Below are 19,179 nucleotides of genomic sequence, written 5' to 3' on the forward strand. Positions count from 1 at the left end.
GGGTTAACATCCTCTATAATGTAATGATCTTTATTAAATCTGCCCGGCAACAGTAGGGGGGTAACATCCTCTATAATGTAATGCTCTTTATTAACTAACTAAATCTGCCCGGCAACAGTAGGGGGGATTAACATCCTCTATAATGTAATGCTCTTTATTAACTAACTAAATCTGCCTGGCAACAGCAGGGGGATTAACATCCTCTATAATGTAATGCTCTTTATTAACTAACTAAATCTGCCTGGCAACAGAAGGGGGATTAACATCCTCTATAATGTAATGCTCTTTATTAACTACTATCTGCCCGGCAACAGAAGGGGGGTTAACATCCTCTATAATGTAATGCTCTTTATTAACTAATCTGCCCGGCAACAGTAGGGGGTAACATCCTCTATAATGTAATGCTCTTTATTAACATCTGCTCGGCAACAGTAGGGGGTTAACATCCTCTATAATGTAATGCTCTTTATTAAAATCTGCCTGGCAACAGTAGGGGGTTAACATCCTCTATAATGTAATGCTCTTTATTAACTAACTAAATCTGCCTGGCAACAGCAGGGGGATTAACATCCTCTATAATGTAATGCTCTTTATTAACTAACTAAATCTGCCTGGCAACAGCAGGGGGATTAACATCCTCTATAATGTAATGCTCTTTATTAACTAACTAAATCTGCCTGGCAACAGAAGGGGGTTAACATCCTCTATAATGTAATGCTCTTTATTAACTAACTAAATCTGCCCGGCAACAGTAGGGGGGTAACATCCTCTATAATGTAATGCTCTTTATTAAATCTGCTCGGCAACAGTAGGGGGGTTAACATCCTCCATAATGTAATGATCTTTATTAACTATCTGCCTGGCAACAGTAGGGGGTTAACATCCTCTATAATGTAATGCTCTTTATTAACTAACTAAATCTGCCTGGCAACAGCAGGGGGATTAACATCCTCTATAATGTAATGCTCTTTATTAACTAACTAAATCTGCCCGGCAACAGTAGGGGGATTAACATCCTCTATAATGTAATGCTCTTTATTAACTAACTAAATCTGCCCGGCAACAGTAGGGGGGTTAACATCCTCTATAATGTAATGCTCTTTATTAACTAACTATCTGCCCGGCAACAGCAGGGGGGTTAACATCCTCTATAATGTAATGCTCTTTATTAACTAACTAAATCTGCCCGGCAACAGTAGGGGGGTTAACATCCTCTATAATGTAATGCTCTTTATTAACTAACTAAATCTGCCCGGCAACAGTAGGGGGGTTAACATCCTCTATAATGTAATGATCTTTATTAAATCTGCCCGGCAACAGTAGGGGGGTTAACATCCTCTATAATGTAATGCTCTTTATTAAATCTGCCCAGCAACAGTAGGGGGGTTAACATCCTCTATAATGTAATGCTCTTTATTAATCAAATCTGCCCGGCAACAGTAGGGGGGTTAACATCCTCTATAATGTAATGATCTTTATTAAATCTGCCTGGCAACAGTAGGGGGTTAACATCCTCTATAATGTAATGCTCTTTATTAACTAACTAAATCTGCCTGGCAACAGTAGGGGGATTAACATCCTCTATAATGTAATGCTCTTTATTAAATCTGCCCGGCAACAGTAGGGGGGTTAACATCCTCAATAATGTAATGATCTTTATTAAATCTGCCCAGCAACAGTAGGGGGGTTAACATCCTCAATAATGTAATCCCCTCTATTAAATCTGCCCAGCAACAGTAGGGGGGTTAACATCCTCAATAATGTAATGCTCTTTATTAACTAACTAAATCTCCCCGGCAACAGTAAGGCGGTTCAATTCCCCTAAGAAGCTTGGTTTCATCAGGATATTCTGATAGGTATCTCAGCATGTTTCTCTGCAGGCTCCAATGTCTCACAGCTTGTATCCCAAAATGGGACCCTATTCCCTATATAGTGCACTACTTTAGACCAGGACCCAGAGGGCTCTGTAGGGAATAGGTTGCCATTTGAGATGCAGGAAAACACTGTTGTGTTTGGAAAGGAAACTATATTTCCTCATTTAAAAAAAAAACCCTGAAGATTATAAAGCTTATTATTATTATTATACACTTTTGTTGTTGTTGACACATGTTGTGTTTGGAAAGGAGTGTACAATCATCTTTCCTTAATAAAACCCCCCAAATCCATAGCAAACTAATTTAGTACATGCTGTTTCATAGTTCATACAACAACCCATTGGGGGGGTTGTGGTGGGGTTTAAAGCATAATTTTTTTTAAAGCATACATTTTGTTCACATGTTTCTTACCCAAACAGGGTGCAGCACCTGGTTAAACTCTGTAGTATCTCTCAAAACACAGGGATGGCGATTCACACGGGGATAATTGTTATCAGAGGACATTGGGGAGTTTGCTGAAAAACAGTCGGTTTTTAGGGCTGCGATAATAACTGTGTGTAAGGTCTGTCTCCTACCTGTCTATGGAGAGCTGTGTGTAAGGTCTGTCTTCCTACCTGTCCATGGAGAGATGTGTGTAAGGTCTGTCTTCCTACCTGTCCATGGAGAGATGTGTGTAAGGTCTGTCTTCCTACCTGTCCATGGAGAGCTGTGTGTAAGGTCTGTCTTCCTACCTGTCCATGGAGAGCTGTGTGTAAGGTGTGTCTTACTACCTGTCCATGGAGAGCTGTGTGTAAGGTCTGTCTTCCTACCTGTCCATGGAGAGCTGTGTGTAAGGTCTGTCTTCCTACCTGTCCATGGAGAGCTGTGTGTAAGGTCTGTCTTTCTACCTGTCCATGGAGAGATGTGTGTAAGGTCTGTCTTCCTACCTGTCCATGGAGAGCTGTGTGTAAGGTCTGTCTTTCCTACCTGTCCATGGAGAGCTGTGTGTAGGTCTGTCTTCCTACCTGTCCATGGAGAGCTGTGTGTAAGGTCTGTCTTCCTACCTGTCCATGGAGAGCTGTGTGTAAGGTCTGTCTTCCTACCTGTCCATGGAGAGCTGTGTGTAAGGTCTGTCTTCCTACCTGTCCATGTAGAGCTGTGTGTAAGGTCTGTCTTCCTACCTGTCCATGGAGAGCTGTGTGTGAAGGTCTGTCTTCCTACCTGTCCATGGAGAGCTGTGTGTAAGGTCTGTCTTCCTACCTGTCCATGGAGAGCTGTGTGTAAGGTCTGTCTTCCTACCTGTCCATGTAGAGCTGTGTGTAAGGTCTGTCTTCCTACCTGTCCATGGAGAGCTGTGTGTAAGGTGTGTCTTCCTACCTGTCCATGGAGAGCTGTGTGTAAGGTCTGTCTTCCTACCTGTCCATGGAGAGCTGTGTGTAAGGTCTGTCTTCCTACCTGTCCATGGAGAGCTGTGTGTTAGGTCTGTCTTCCTACCTGTCCATGGAGAGCTGTGTGTAAGGTCTGTCTTCCTACCTGTCCATGGAGAGCTGTGTGTTAGGTCTGTCTTCCTACCTGTCCATGGAGAGCTGTGTGTAAGGGTCTGTCTTCCTACCTGTCCATGGAGAGATGTGTGTAAGGTCTGTCTTCCTACCTGTCCATGGAGCGATGTGGGTAAGGTCTGTCTTCCTACCTGTCCATGGAGAGATGTGTGTAAGGTCTGTCTTCCTACCTGTCCATGGAGAGCTGTGTGTAAGGTCTGTCTTCCTACCTGTCCATGGAGAGCTGTGTGTGGTCTGTCTTCCTACCTGTCCATGAGACTGTGTGTGGTCTGTCTTCCTACCTGTCCGTGGAGAGCTGTGTGTAAGTGTGTCTTCCTACCTGTCCATGGAGGCTGTGTGTAAGGTCTGTCTTCCTACCTGTCCATGGAGAGCTGTGTGTAAGGTCTGTCTTCCTACCTGTCCATGGAGAGCTGTGTGTAAGGTCTGTCTTCCTACCTGTCCATGGGAGAGCTGTGTGTAAGGTCTGTCTTCCTACCTGTCCATGGAGAGCTGTGTGTAAGGTCTGTCTTCCTACCTGTCCATGGAGAGCTGTGTGTAAGGTCTGTCTTCCTACCTGTCCATGGAGAGCTGTGTGTAAGGTCTGTCTTCCTACCTGTCCATGGAGAGCTGTGTGTAAGGTCTGTCTTCCTACCTGTCCATGGAGAGCTGTGTGTAAGGTCTGTCTTCCTACCTGTCCATGTAGAGCTGTGCGTAAGGTCTGTCTTCCTACCTGTCCATGGAGAGCTGTGCGTAAGGTCTGTCTTCCTACCTGTCCATGGAGAGCTGTGCGTAAGGTCTGTCTTCCTACCTGTCCATGGAGAGCTGTGCGTAAGGTCTGTCTTCCTACCTGTCCATGGAGAGCTGTGTGTAAGGTCTGTCTTCCTACCTGTCCATGGAGAGCTGTGTGTAAGGTCTGTCTTCCTACCTGTCCATGGAGAGCTGTGTGTAAGGTCTGTCTTCCTACCTGTCCATGGAGAGCTGTGTGTAAGGTCTGTCTTCCTACCTGTCCATGGAGAGCTGTGTGTAAGGTCTGTCTTCCTACCTGTCCATGTAGAGCTGTGTGTAAGGTCTGTCTTCCTACCTGTCCATGGAGAGCTGTGCCACCAGTGTAACGTCCGTGTGGTCAGTGCTGGGTTCATATTCGTAGTGAAGGAAATAGAGGTGAGTCCTGTGAACCGTGAAACGCTCCCGCCGGAACTCATAACATGGATCATCTTCATCCAGCTCTGACAGAGTCTTCTGGAGCTGGAGACGGAGGAGAGCAGGGGAGGGAGAGAGGAGGAGGGAGGGAGGGAGGGGGAGAGGAGGGGAGAGGAGGGGAGAGAGGAGGGGAGGGGAGGAGGGGAGAGGAGGGGAGAGAGGAGGGGAGGGGAGGGGAGAGAGGAGGGGAGGGAGGGGAGAGAGGACGGGAGAGAGAGAGAAGAGGAGGGGAGAGAGAGAGAGGAGGGGAGAGAGAGTAGAGCAGGGGAGGGGAGAGAGGAAGGGAGAGGAGGGGGAGGGAGGAGAGCAGGGGAGAGGAGAGAGGAAGGGGGAGAGAGAGAAGAGGAGGGGAGAGAGAGAGAGGAGGGGGAGAGAGGAGAGCAGGGGAGGGGAGAGAGGAAGGGAGAGGAGGGGGAGGGAGGAGAGAAGAGGGGGGAGGGGGAGAGAGGAGGGAGGGAGGGAGGGGGGAGAGAGGAAGGGAGAGAGAGGAAGGGGGAGAGGAGAGAGGAAGGGGAGAGGAGAGCAGGGGAGGGGAGAGAGGAAGGGGGAGAGAGAAGAGGAGGGGAGAGAGAGAGAGAGAGTGGAGGGGAGAGAGAGAGAGAGAGGAGGGGAGAGAGAGGAGAGCAGGGGAGGGGAGAGAGGAAGGGGAGAGGAGAGAGGAAGGGGGAGAGAGGAGAGCAGGGGAGAGGAGAGAGGAAGGGGGAGAGAGGAGAGCAAGGGAGAGAGGGGAGAGAGGAGGGGAGGGAGAGGAGAGGAGGGGAGAGAGGAAGGGAGAGAGGAGGGGAGAGAGGAAGGGAGAGAGGAGGGGAGAGGAGGGGGAGAGAGGAGGAGAGAGGAGGGGGAGAGAGGAAGCAGCAGGGAGAGGAGAGAGGAAGGGGAGAGGAGAGAGGAAGGGGGAGAGAGGAGAGCAGGGGAGAGGAGAGAGGAAGGGGGAGAGAGAGAGGAGGGGAGAGAGGAGGGGAGAGAGAGAGAGGAGGGGGAGAGAGAGAAGAGGAGGGGAGAGAGAGGAGAGCAGGGAGAGGAGAGAGGAGGGGGGAGAGAGAGAGAGAGGAGGGGAGAGAGAGGAGGGAGAGAGAGAGGAGGGGAGAGAGAGGAGAGGAGGGGAGAGAGATGAGGGGGGAGAGAGAGAGAAGAGGAGGGGGAGAGAGGAGAGAGAGAGGGAGGGGGAGAGAGAGAAGAGGAGGGGAGAGAGAGGAGGGGGAGAGAGAGAGAGAATAGGAGGGGGAGAGAGAGAGAAGAGGAGGGAGAGAGAGAGAGAGAGAGGAGGGGGAGAGAGAGAGGAGTGCAGGGGAGAGGAGAGAGGAACGGGGAGAGAGAGAGAAGAGGAGGGGAGAGGAGAGCAGGGGAGAGAGAGAGAAGAGAAGGGGAGGGAGAGAGCGAAGAGGAGGGGAGAGAGAGAGGAGGGGAGAGAGAGGAGAGAGGAAAGGAGAGAGAGAGAAGAGAGGAGGGAGGGGAGAGAGAGCAGGGGAGAAGAGGGGAGAGTGAAGAGGACGATAAGAATGGTTGTTTAATAGTGTCAGCCTTTTTAATAAGATAACTCTCCAGGGGTGACAACAACAGTGAGACTAACGGTCGTGATGCTCAGTACCTCAGCTCCAGCTGCGTGTCCTACACACTGGGATATAACCTGTGTGTTTGGACACTGAGGAGGAAGTTTCAATACAAACTGACTCAATTAGCAAAGAGATGAGAGAAACATGTGGATCAAACACCAACTCTGTTACCACTGGGTCTGGAGAGATACAGCAGATAGATCCTTCTGTCTTCTCATAGTTAATACCACGTCTGATCCTTCTGTCTTCTCATAGTTAATACCACGTCTGATCCTTCTGTCTTCTCATAGTTAATACCGTATCTGATCCTTCTGTCTTCTCATAGTTAATACCACGTCTGATCCTTCTGTCTTCCTCATAGTTAATACCACATCTGATCCTTCTGTCTTCTCATAGTTAATACCACATCTGATCCTTCTGTCTTCTCATAGTTAATACCACATCTGATCATTCTGTCTTCTCATAGTTAATACCACGTCTGATCCTTCTGTCTTCTCATAGTTAATACCACATCTGATCCTTCTGTCTTCTCATAGTTAATACCACGTCTGATCCTTCTGTCTTCTCATAGTTAATACCACATCTGATCCTTCTGTCTTCCTCATAGTTAATACCACATCTGATCCTTCTGTCTTCTCATAGTTAATACCACATCTGATCCTTCTGTCTTCTCACAGTTAATACCACATCTGATCCTTCTGTCTTCTCATAGTTAATACCACATCTGATCCTTCTGTCTTCTCATAGTTAATACCACGTCTGATCATTCTGTCTTCTCATAGTTAATACCACATCTGATCCTTCTGTCTTCTCATAGTTAATACCACATCTGATCCTTCTGTCTTCTCATAGTTAATACCACGTCTGATCCTTCTGTCTTCTCATAGTTAATACCACATCTGATCCTTCTGTCTTCTCATAGTTAATACCACGTCTGATCATTCTGTCTTCTCATAGTTAATACCACATCTGATCCTTCTGTCTTCTCATAGTTAATACCACATCTGATCCTTCTGTCTTCTCATAGTTAATACCACATCTGATCCTTCTGTCTTCTCATAGTTAATACCACGTCTGATCCTTCTGTCTTCTCATAGTTAATACCACGTCTGATCCTTCTGTCTTCTCATAGTTAATACCACGTCTGATCCTTCTGTCTTCTCTAGTTAATACCACGTCTGATCCTTCTGTCTTCTCATAGTTAATACCACGTCTGATCATTCTGTCTTCTCTAGTTAATACCACGTCTGATCCTTCTGTCTTCTCATAGTTAATATCACATCTGATCCTTCTGTCTTCTCATAGTTAATACCACATCTGATCCTTCTGTCTTCTCATAGTTAATACCACGTCTGATCCTTCTGTCTTCTCATAGTTAATACCACGTCTGATCATTCTGTCTTCTCATAGTTAATACCACATCTGATCCTTCTGTCTTCTCATAGTTAATACCACATCTGATCCTTCTGTCTTCTCATAGTTAATACCACATCTGATCCTTCTGTCTTCTCATAGTTAATACCGCATCTGATCCTTCTGTCTTCTCATAGTTAATACCACATCTGATCCTTCTGTCTTCTCATAGTTAATACCACATCTGATCCTTCTGTCTTCTCATAGTTAATACCACGTCTGATCATTCTGTCTTCTCATAGTTAATACCACGTCTGATCATTCTGTCTTCTCATAGTTAATACCACATCTGATCCTTCTGTCTTCTCATAGTTAATACCACATCTGATCCTTCTGTCTTCTCATAGTTAATACCACATCTGATCCTTCTGTCTTCTCATAGTTAATACCACATCTGATCCTTCTGTCTTCTCATAGTTAATACCACATCTGATCCTTCTGTCTTCTCATAGTTAATACCACACCTCGATCCTTCTGTCTTCTCATAGTTAATACCACATCTGATCCTTCTGTCTTCTCATAGTTAATACCACATCTGATCCTTCTGTCTTCTCATAGTTAATACCGTATCTGATCCTTCTGTCTTCTCATAGTTAATACCACATCTGATCCTTCTGTCTTCTCACAGTTAATACCACATCTGATCCTTCTGTCTTCTCATAGTTAATACCACATCTGATCCTTCTGTCTTCTCATAGTTAATACCACATCTGATCCTTCTGTCTTCTCATAGTTAATACCACATCTGATCCTTCTGTCTTCTCATAGTTAATACCACATCTGATCCTTCTGTCTTCTCATAGTTAATACCACATCTGATCCTTCTGTCTTCTCATAGTTAATACCACATCTGATCCTTCTGTCTTCTCATAGTTAATACCACATCTGATCCTTCTGTCTTCTCATAGTTAATACCATCTGATCCTTCTGTCTTCTCACAGTTAATACCACATCTGATCATTCTGTCTTCTCATAGTTAATACCACATCTGATCCTTCTGTCTTCTCATAGTTAATACCACATCTGATCCTTCTGTCTTCTCACAGTTAATACCACACTGATCCTTCTGTCTTCTCATAGTTAATACCACATCTGATCCTTCTGTCTTCTCATAGTTAATACCACGTCTGATCCTTCTGTCTTCTCATAGTTAATACCACATCTGATCCTTCTGTCTTCTCATAGTTAATACCACATCTGATCCTTCTGTCTTCTCATAGTTAATACCACATCTGATCCTTCTGTCTTCTCATAGTTAATACCACGTCTGATCATTCTGTCTTCTCATAGTTAATACCACATCTGATCCTTCTGTCTTCTCATAGTTAATACCACGTCTGATCATTCTGTCGTCTCATAGTTAATACCACTCTGATCCTTCTGTCTTCTCATAGTTAATATCACATCTGATCCTTCTGTCTTCTCATAGTTAATACCACATCTGATCCTTCTGTCTTCTCATAGTTAATACCACATCTGATCCTTCTGTCTTCTCATAGTTAATACCACATCTGGATCCTTCTGTCTTCTCATAGTTAATACCACGTCTGATCCTTCTGTCGTCTCATAGTTAATAACACTCTGATCCTTCTGTCTTCTCAAGTTAATACCACATGGACTTCTGTCTTCTCTATTAATACCACATTCGGGATCCTTCTGTCTTCTCATAGTTAATACACATGGATCACTTCATCCAGCCTGACAGAGTGGAGCTGGAGACGGAGGAGAGCAGGGGAGAGGGGAGAGGGGAGAGAGGAGAGGGGAGGGAGGGGGATAGAGGAGGGAGGGGAGGGGGAGAGAGGAGGGGAGAGGAGGGGGGAGGAGGGAGAGGGGGGGGAGGGAGAGAGGAGGGGAGAGAGGAGGGGAGGGGAGGGGGAGAGGGGAGAGGGAGGGGAGAGAGGAGGGGAGGGGAGGGGGAGAGAGGAGGGGGAGGGGAGGGGAGAGAGGACGGGAGAGAGAGAAGAGGAGGGGAGAGAGAGAGGGAGGGGAGGAGGAGAGCAGGGGAGGGGAGAGAGGAAGGAGAGGAGGGGGAGGGAGGAGAGCGGGAGAGGAGAGAAGAAGGGGGAGAGAGAGAAGAGGAGGGAGAGAGAGAGGAGGGGAGAGAGAGGAGAGCAGGGGAGGGGAGAGAGGAAGGGAGAGGAGGGGAGGGAGGAGAGCAGGGGAGAGGAGAGAGGAAGGGGGAGAGAGAGAAGAGGAGGGGAGAGAGAGGAGAGCAGGGGAGGGGAGAGAGGAAGGAGAGGAGGGGAGGGGGGGAGAAGAGGGGAGGGGGAGAGAGGAGGGGAGGAGAGAGGAAGGGGGAGAGAGGAAGGGGAGAGAGAGAGAGGAAGGGGGAGAGGAGAGCAGGGAGGGGAGAGAGGAAGGGGAGAGAGAAGAGGAGGGGATAGAGAGAGAGAGGAGGAGGGGGAGAGAGAGAGAGAGGAGGGGAGAGAGAGGAGAGCAGGGAGGGGAGAGAGGAAGGGGAGAGGAGAGAGGAAGGGGGAGAGAGGAGAGCAGGGGAGAGGAGAGAGGAAGGGGAGAGAGGGAGAGCAAGGGAGAGAGGGGAGAGAGGAGGGGAGGGGAGAGGAGAGGAGGGGAGAGAGGAAGGGAGAGAGGAGGGGAGAGAGGAAGGGAGAGAGGAGGGGAGAGGGAGGGGGAGAGGAGAGAGGAGAGAGGAAGGGGAGAGAGGAGAGCAGGGGAGAGGAGAGAGGAAGGGGGAGAGGAGAGAGGGAAGGGGAGAGAGGAGAGCAGGGGAGAGGAGAGAGGAAGGGGGAGAGAGAGAAGAGGAGGGGAGAGAGAGGGAGGGGAGAGAGAGAGAGAGAGGGGGGAGGAGAGAGGAGGGGGAGAGAGAGAAGAGGAGGGAGAGAGAGGAGAGCAGGGAGAGGAGAGAGGAAGGGGGAGAGAGAGAGAAGAGGAGGGGAGAGAGAGGAGGGGAGAGAGAGGAGGGAGAGAGAGAGGAGAGGGGGGGAGAGAGATGAGGGGGAGAGAGAGAGAAGAGGAGGGGGAGAGAGGAGAGAGAGAGAGGAGGGGGAGAGAGAGAAGAGGAGGGGAGAGAGAGGAGGGGGAGAGAGAGAGAGAATAGGAGGGGGAGAGAGAGAGAAGAGGAGGGGAGAGAGAGAGAGAGAGAGGAGGGGGAGAGAGAGAGGAGTGCAGGGGAGAGGAGAGAGGAACGGGGAGAGAGAGAGAAGAGGAGGGGAGAGGAGAGCAGGGGAGAGAGAGAGAAGAGAAGGGGAGGGAGAGAGCGAAGAGGAGGGGAGAGAGAGAGGAGGGGAGAGAGAGGAGAGAGGAAAGGAGAGAGAAGAGAAGAGAGGAGGGGAGGGGAGAGCAGGGGAGAAGAGGGGAGAGAGAAGAGGACGATAAGAATAGTTGTTTAATAGTGTCAGCCTTTTTAATAAGATAACTCTCCAGGGGTGACAACAACAGTGAGACTAACGGTCGTGATGCTCAGTACCTCAGCTCCAGCTGTGTGTCCTACACACTGGGATATAACCTGTGTGTTTGGACACTGAGGAGGAAGTTTCAATACAAACTGACTCAATTAGCAAAGAGATGAGAGAAACATGTGGATCAAACACCAACTCTGTTACCACTGGGTCTGGAGAGATACAGCAGATAGATCCTTCTGTCTTCTCATAGTTAATACCGTATCTGATCCTTCTGTCTTCTCATAGTTAATACCACATCTGATCCTTCTGTCTTCTCATAGTTAATACCACGTCTGATCCTTCTGTCGTCTCATAGTTAATACCACATCTGATCCTTCTGTCGTCTCATAGTTAATACCACATCTGATCATTCTGTCTTCTCATAGTTAATACCACGTCTGATCATTCTGTCTTCTCATAGTTAATACCACATCTGATCATTCTGTAGTCTCATAGTTAATACCGTTTCTGTTCCTTCTGTCTTCTCATAGTTAATACCACGTCTGATCATTCTGTCTTCTCATAGTTAATACCACATCTGATCCTTCTGTCTTCTCATAGTTAATACCACATCTGATCCTTCTGTCTTCTCATAGTTAATACCACATCTGATCCTTCTGTCTTCTCACAGTTAATACCACATCTGATCCTTCTGTCTTCTCATAGTTAATACCGTATCTGTTCCTTCTGTCTTCTCATAGTTAATACCACGTCTGATCATTCTGTCTTCTCATAGTTAATACCACATCTGATCCTTCTGTCTTCTCATAGTTAATACCACATCTGATCCTTCTGTCTTCTCATAGTTAATACCACATCTGATCCTTCTGTCTTCTCATAGTTAATACCACATCTGATCCTTCTGTCTTCTCACAGTTAATACCACATCTGATCCTTCTGTCTTCTCACAGTTAATACCACGTCTGATCCTTCTGTCTTCTCATAGTTAATACCACATCTGATCCTTCTGTCTTCTCATAGTTAATACCACGTCTGATCATTCTGTCTTCTCATAGTTAATACCACATCTGATCCTTCTGTCTTCTCATAGTTAATACCACGTCTGATCATTCTGTCTTCTCATAGTTAATACCACGTCTGATCCTTCTGTCTTCTCATAGTTAATACCACGTCTGATCCTTCTGTCTTCTCATAGTTAATACCACGTCTGATCCTTCTGTCTTCTCATAGTTAATACCACGTCTGATCCTTCTGTCTTCTCATAGTTAATACCACGTCTGATCCTTCTGTCTTCTCATAGTTAATACCACATCTGATCATTCTGTCGTCTCATAGTTAATACCACATCTGATCCTTCTGACTTCTCATAGTTAATACCGTATCTGTTCCTTCTGTCTTCTCATAGTTAATACCACGTCTGATCCTTCTGTCTTCTCATAGTTAATACCACATCTGATCCTTCTGTCTTCTCATAGTTAATACCACATCTGATCCTTCTGTCTTCTCATAGTTAATACCACATCTGATCATTCTGTCTTCTCATAGTTAATACCGTATCTGTTCCTTCTGTCTTCTCATAGTTAATACCACATCTGATCCTTCTGTCTTCTCATAGTTAATACCACATCTGATCCTTCTGTCTTCTCATAGTTAATACCACGTCTGATCATTCTGTCTTCTCATAGTTAATACCACATCTGATCCTTCTGTCTTCTCATAGTTAATACCACGTCTGATCCTTCTGTCTTCTCATAGTTAATACCACATCTGATCATTCTGTCTTCTCATAGTTAATACCACGTCTGATCCTTCTGTCTTCTCATAGTTAATACCACGTCTGATCATTCTGTCTTCTCATAGTTAATACCACATCTGATCCTTCTGTCTTCTCATAGTTAATACCACATCTGATCATTCTGTCTTCTCATAGTTAATATCACATCTGATCCTTCTGTCTTCTCATAGTTAATACCACGTCTGATCATTCTGTCTTCTCATAGTTAATACCACGTCTGATCATTCTGTCTTCTCATAGTTAATACCACGTCTGATCATTCTGTCTTCTCATAGTTAATACCACATCTGATCCTTCTGTCTTCTCATAGTTAATACTGTATCTGATCCTTCTGTCTTCTCATAGTTAATACCACATCTGATCCTTCTGTCTTCTCATAGTTAATACCACGTCTGATCATTCTGTCTTCTCATAGTTAATACCACATCTGATCCTTCTGTCTTCTCATAGTTAATATCACATCTGATCCTTCTGTCTTCTCATAGTTAATATCACATCTGATCCTTCTGTCTTCTCAATGGGCCCTGGTCAAAAGTAGTGAACAACACAGGGAACTAGGATGTCATTTGGGACGAAGCCTTGGCTTCAGTTAGGTATCACCCTCAAGGTATGAGCGTAGGCTGATTAGTTCACATGAGTACATGTACAGTTTTCCATTCCTATTGTCGAATGTATTCACTGTAGGCTGATGCCATGGCAATTATTAAACCCTTACGTCTATCTTACTCAACAGCAACACAACAGTCCCAGAGGTTACCGTTATGTCACATTCAACTCTCCGCGTAATGCTGGAATCTGCCCAAGGCTTTATTGCTTTGGGACTTTAATAAGGCTGTGAGAATCCCTGCTGTCTCGACCTGACCAGATCTCCTGTGTATTCTGCTACTGTGAAGTGTGTGTGTGTGTGTGTGTGTGTGTGTGTGTGTGTGTGTGTGTGTGTGTGTGTGTGTGTGTGTGTGTGTGTGTGTGAGGGACTGAGCAGCAGAGACACCAGACCTCCTGGAGGGCCTTAGCTCCAGCCAACCCCCGATGACTTCATTATCCTAATAATCACATTAATGGGCTATGAATCAGCACTGTTCAGACTCTGAAACATGGTGGGGGGAGAGAGAGAGAGAGAGAGACAGAGAGAGAGAGAGAGAGAGAGAGAGAGAGAGAGAGAGAGACAGCGAGAGAGAGAGTGCTGACTAGAGATCAGCAGTCACCACTGAGCTTTGGGGGTTTAGATAAAGAAGGACTGTAACAACTGACTAGAGATCAGCAGTCACCACTGAGCTTTGGGGGTTTAGATAAAGAAGGACTGTAACAACTGACTAGAGATCAGCAGTTACCACTGAGCTTTGGGGGTTTAGATAAAGGAGGACTGTAACAACTGACTAGAGATCAGCAGTTACCACTGAGCTTTGGGGGTTTAGATAAAGGAGGACTGTAACAACTGACTAGAGATCAGCAGTTACCACTGAGCTTTGGGGGTTTAGATAAAGGAGGACTGTAACAACTGACTAGAGATCAGCAGTTACCACTGAGCTTTGGGGGCAGTCAGCCTAGGACCTAAACATCCGTCTTCTTCACCCAGAGAATCAGAATGCATTATTCCCCACAAAAGGGCTTTATTACAGACATAAATACTCCTCAGACCGTCCCGCAGGTGAAGAAGCCGGAGGTGGAGGCCCTGTGCTGGCGTGGTTACACGTGGTCTGTGGTTGTGAGGCCTGTTGGACGTAGGCTGTATCACATCCGGCCGTGATTGGTAGTGCCATACGGCGGCGCACAATTGGCCCAGCGTCGTCCGGGTTTAACCTGGGGTAGGCCGTCATTGTAAATAAGAATCTGTTCTTAACTATCTTGCCTAGTTAAATAAAGGTTCAATAAAAAATAGAAATAAAAAAAAAATGACGTTGGAGGCGGCTTATGGTAGAGAAATGAACATAAAATTATCTGGCAACAGAGGTGGTGGACATTCCTACAGTCAACATGAGCAATTTCACGCTCCCTCAAAACTTGAAACATCTGTGGCATTGTGTTGTTGTGATAAAACTGCACATTTTAGGAGTGGCCTTTTATTGTCCCACCCAGCACAAGGTGCACCTGTGTAATAATCATGCTGTTTGATCAGCTTCTTGATATGCCACACCTGTCAGGTGGATGGATTATCTTGGCAAAGGAGAAAATGCTCACAAAATGTGAGAGAAATAAGCTTTTTGTGCTTTAAGGAACATTTCTGGGATTATTTTATATCAGCTCATGAAACATGGGACCAACTCTTTACCATGTTGCATTTCTTTTTTTGTTCAGTAAAAAAATCTAGTAATCACACACACACACACCCTGGGTAGACAGCATAGGCACTAAGCAAACACAGACACATCAGAATATATCATCTATCAAAGGTTCAACCAATCACAGCTCTCTGTGGGGGTCCTTATAAAAAAAAGAGGATTTTCTCTCAGGCACGTAGTCATACAGCCCTCTGTGGTCCTAGTCAGAGATCAGAAGGCAATCTGTCACAGGTGTGTCAGGGAGCTAGACATGGAGCTGGACTGGGAGGGATACAGGGAACTAGACATGGAGCTGGACTGGGAGGGATACAGGGAACTAGACATGGAGCTGGACTGGGAGGGATACAGGGAACTAGACATGGAGCTGGACTGGGAGGGATACAGGGAACTAGACATGGAGCTGGGCTGGGAGGGATACAGGGAACTAGACATGGAGCTGGACTGGGAGGGATACAGGGAACTAGACATGGAGCTGGACTGGGAGGGATACAGGGAACTAGACATGGAGCTGGACTGGGAGGGATACAGGGAACTAGACATGGAGCTGGACTGGGAGGAATACAGGGAACTAGACATGGAGCTGGGAGGGATACAGGGAACTAGACATGGAGCTGGACTGGGAGGGATACAGGGAACTAGACATGGAGCTGGGAGGGATACAGGGAACTAGACATGGAGCTGGACTGGGAGGGATACAGGGAACTAGACATGGAGATGGACTGGGAGGAATACAGGGAACTAGACATGGAGCTGGACTGGGAGGGATACAGGGAACTAGACATGGAGCTGGACTGGGAGGAATACAGGGAACTAGACATGGAGCTGGACTGGGAGGGATACAGGGAACTAGACATGGAGCTGGACTGGGAGGGATACAGGGAACTAGACATGGAGCTGGACTGGGAGGGATACAGGGAACTAGACATGGAGATGGACTGGGAGGGATACAGGGAACTAGACATGGAGCTGGACTGGGAGGGATACAGGGAACTAGACATGGAGCTGGGAGGGATACAGGGAACTAGACATGGAGCTGGGAGGGATACAGGGAACTAGACATGGAGCTGGACTGGGAGGGATACAGGGAACTAGACATGGAGCTGGACTGGGAGGGATACAGGAAACTAGACATGGAGCTGGACTGGGAGGGATACAGGGAACTAGACATGGAGCTGGACTGGGAGGGATACAGGGAACTAGACATGGAGCTGGGAGGGATACAGGGAACTAGACATGGAGCTGGGAGGGATACAGGGAACTAGACATGGAGCTGGGAGGGATACAGGGAACTAGACATGGAGCTGGACTGGGAGGGATACAGGGAACTAGACATGGAGCTGGACTGGGAGGGATACAGGGAACTAGACATGGAGCTGGACTGGGAGGGATACAGGGAACTAGACATGGAGCTGGACTGGGAGGGATACAGGGAACTAGACATGGAGCTGGACTGGGAGGGATACAGGGAACTAGACATGGAGCTGGACTGGGAGGGATACAGGGAACTAGACATGGAGCTGGACTGGGAGGGATACAGGGAACTAGACATGGAGCTGGGAGGGATACAGGGAACTAGACATGGAGCTGGACTGGGAGGGATACAGGGAACTAGACATGGAGCTGGACTGGGAGGAATACAGGGAACTAGACATGGAGCTGGACTGGGAGGGATACAGGGAACTAGACATGGAGCTGGACTGGGAGGGATACAGGGAACTAGACATGGAGCTGGACTGGGAGGGATACAGGGAACTAGACATGGAGCTGGACTGGGAGGGATACAGGGAACTAGACATGGAGCTGGACTGGGAGGGATACAGGGAACTAGACATGGAGCTGGACTGGGAGGGATACAGGGAACTAGACATGGAGCTGGACTGGGAGGGATACAGGGAACTAGACATGGAGCTGGACTGGGAGGGATACAGGGAACTAGACATGGAGCTGGACTGGGAGGGATACAGGGAACTAGACATGGAGCTGGACTGGGAGGGATACAGGAAACTAGACATGGAGCTGGACTGGGAGGGATACAGGGAACTAGACATGGAGCTGGACTGGGAGGGATACAGGGAACTAGACATGGAGCTGGACTGGGAGGGATACAGGGAACTAGACATGGAGCTGGACTGGGAGGGATACAGGGAACTAGACATGGAGCTGGACTGGGAGGGATACAGGGAACTAGACATGGAGCTGGACTGGGAGGGATACAGGGAACTAGACATGGAGCTGGACTGGGAGGGATACAGGGAACTAGACATGGAGCTGGACTGGGAGGGATACAGGGAACTAGACATGGAGCTGGACTGGGAGGGATACAGGGAACTAGACATGGAGCTGGACTGGGAGGGATACAGGGAACTAGACATGGTCTGACAGTGAAGTGGACAAACTCGTTATTCATGTCCCGAAATAAATGATCTCATTACAATATAATTTTATAGAAAGTTAGAAGAAATAGATAAGAGCTTTCTCACATTGAAAGGACAATACCTCTCTATTTGTGGAAAAATCACCCTGATTTAACTCTTCAGTCACAGCTACCTATTTGCTTATGGCCCTGCCTACACCTAACAACTTGTTTTCCTTTAAATTATATGATCAAAAAATATTCTATTTTATTTGGAATGGCAAGCCAGACAAAGTTAAACTGCCATATTTATATAGATCAGTACGGGTGGATCTACATTATCAGTGCTGTATTTAAACTGACTCTAGGTCAGTATTGGTGGATCTACATTCTCAGTGCTGTATTTAAACTGACTCTAGGTCAGTATTGGTGGATCTACATTATCAGTGCTGTATTTAAACTGACTCAGTATTGGTGGATCTACATTCTCAGTGCTGTATTTAAACTGACTCAGTATTGGTGGACCTACATTCTCAGTGCTGTATTTAAACTGACTCAGTATTGGTGGATCTACATTCTCAGTGCTGTATTTAAACTGACTCTAGGTCAGTACGGGTGGATCTACATTCTCAGTGCTGTATTTAAACTGACTCTAGGTCAGTATTGGTGGATCTACATTCTCAGTGCTGTATTTAAACTGACTCTAGGTCAGTATTGGTGGATCTACATTCTCAGTGCTGTATTTAAACTGACTCTAGGTCAGTATTGGTGGATCTACATTCTCAGTGCTGTATTTAAACTGACTCTAGGTCAGTATTGGTGGACCTACATTCTCAGTGCTGTATTTAAACTAACTCTAGGTCAGTATTGGTGGACCTACATTCTCAGTGCTGTATTTAAACTGACTCTAGGTCAGTATTGGTGGACCTACATTCTCAGTGCTGTATTTAAACTGACTCTAGGTCAGTATTGGTGGACCTACATTCTCAGTGCTGTATTTAAACTGACTCTAGATCAGTATTGGTGGATCTACATTCTCAGTGCTGTATTTAAACTGACTCTAGGTCAGTATTGGTGGATCTACATTCTCAGTGCTGTATTTAAACTGACTCTAGGTCAGTATTGGTGGATCTACATTCTCAGTGCTGTATTTAAACTGACTCTAGGTCAGTATTGGTGGACCTACATTCTCAGTGCTGTATTTAAACTGACTCTAGGTCAGTATTGGTGGATCTACATTCTCAGTGCTGTATTTAAACTGACTCAGTATTGGTGGATCTACATTCTCAGTGCTGTATTTAAACTGACTCTAGGTCAGTATTGGTGGACCTACATTCTCAGTGCTGTATTTAAACTGACTCTAGGTCAGTATTGGTGGACCTACATTCTCAGTGCTGTATTTAAACTGACTCTAGGTCAGTATTGGTGGACCTACATTCTCAGTGCTGTATTTAAACTGACTCTAGATCAGTATAGTTCCACATACGTTTTCGCTGTTGTGGTCTGTCTCGCTGGGGCACCCGAAGAGTTCTCGTCTCAGGAGGTTTCCATCGTACTCCAGGAAGGTTAAGTAGAGGTTCCTGAAGAATTCTACATGCTTGTTCTTCACTCTCAGCTTCTTAGGAGAGTTCCAATGGATCACCTGTAGGGGAGGAAGGGGGGAGAGAAGGATGGAGGGAGGAAGAGAGAGAGAGAGAGAGAGAGAGGGAGGAAGAGAGAGAGAAAGAGAGGCGTAGAGAGAGATGGTTAGATAGAGGTTCCTGAAGAATTCTACATGCTTGTTCTTCACTCTCAGCTTCTTAGGAGAGTTCCAGTGGATCACCTGTAGGGGAG

The 19,179-nt window shown here is 46.7% G+C and overlaps 1 pseudogene; it reads right to left on the bottom strand.

Annotated features, from left to right (window-relative positions):
• Positions 1 to 19,179, bottom strand: part of LOC106592467 (LARGE xylosyl- and glucuronyltransferase 1-like) — a 182,305-nt pseudogene that overhangs the window by 31,752 nt on the left and 131,374 nt on the right.

Source organism: Salmo salar, chromosome ssa17 (genome assembly GCF_905237065.1).
Source record: "Salmo salar chromosome ssa17, Ssal_v3.1, whole genome shotgun sequence".
In the NCBI taxonomy this organism is placed as follows: Eukaryota; Metazoa; Chordata; class Actinopteri; order Salmoniformes; family Salmonidae; genus Salmo; species Salmo salar.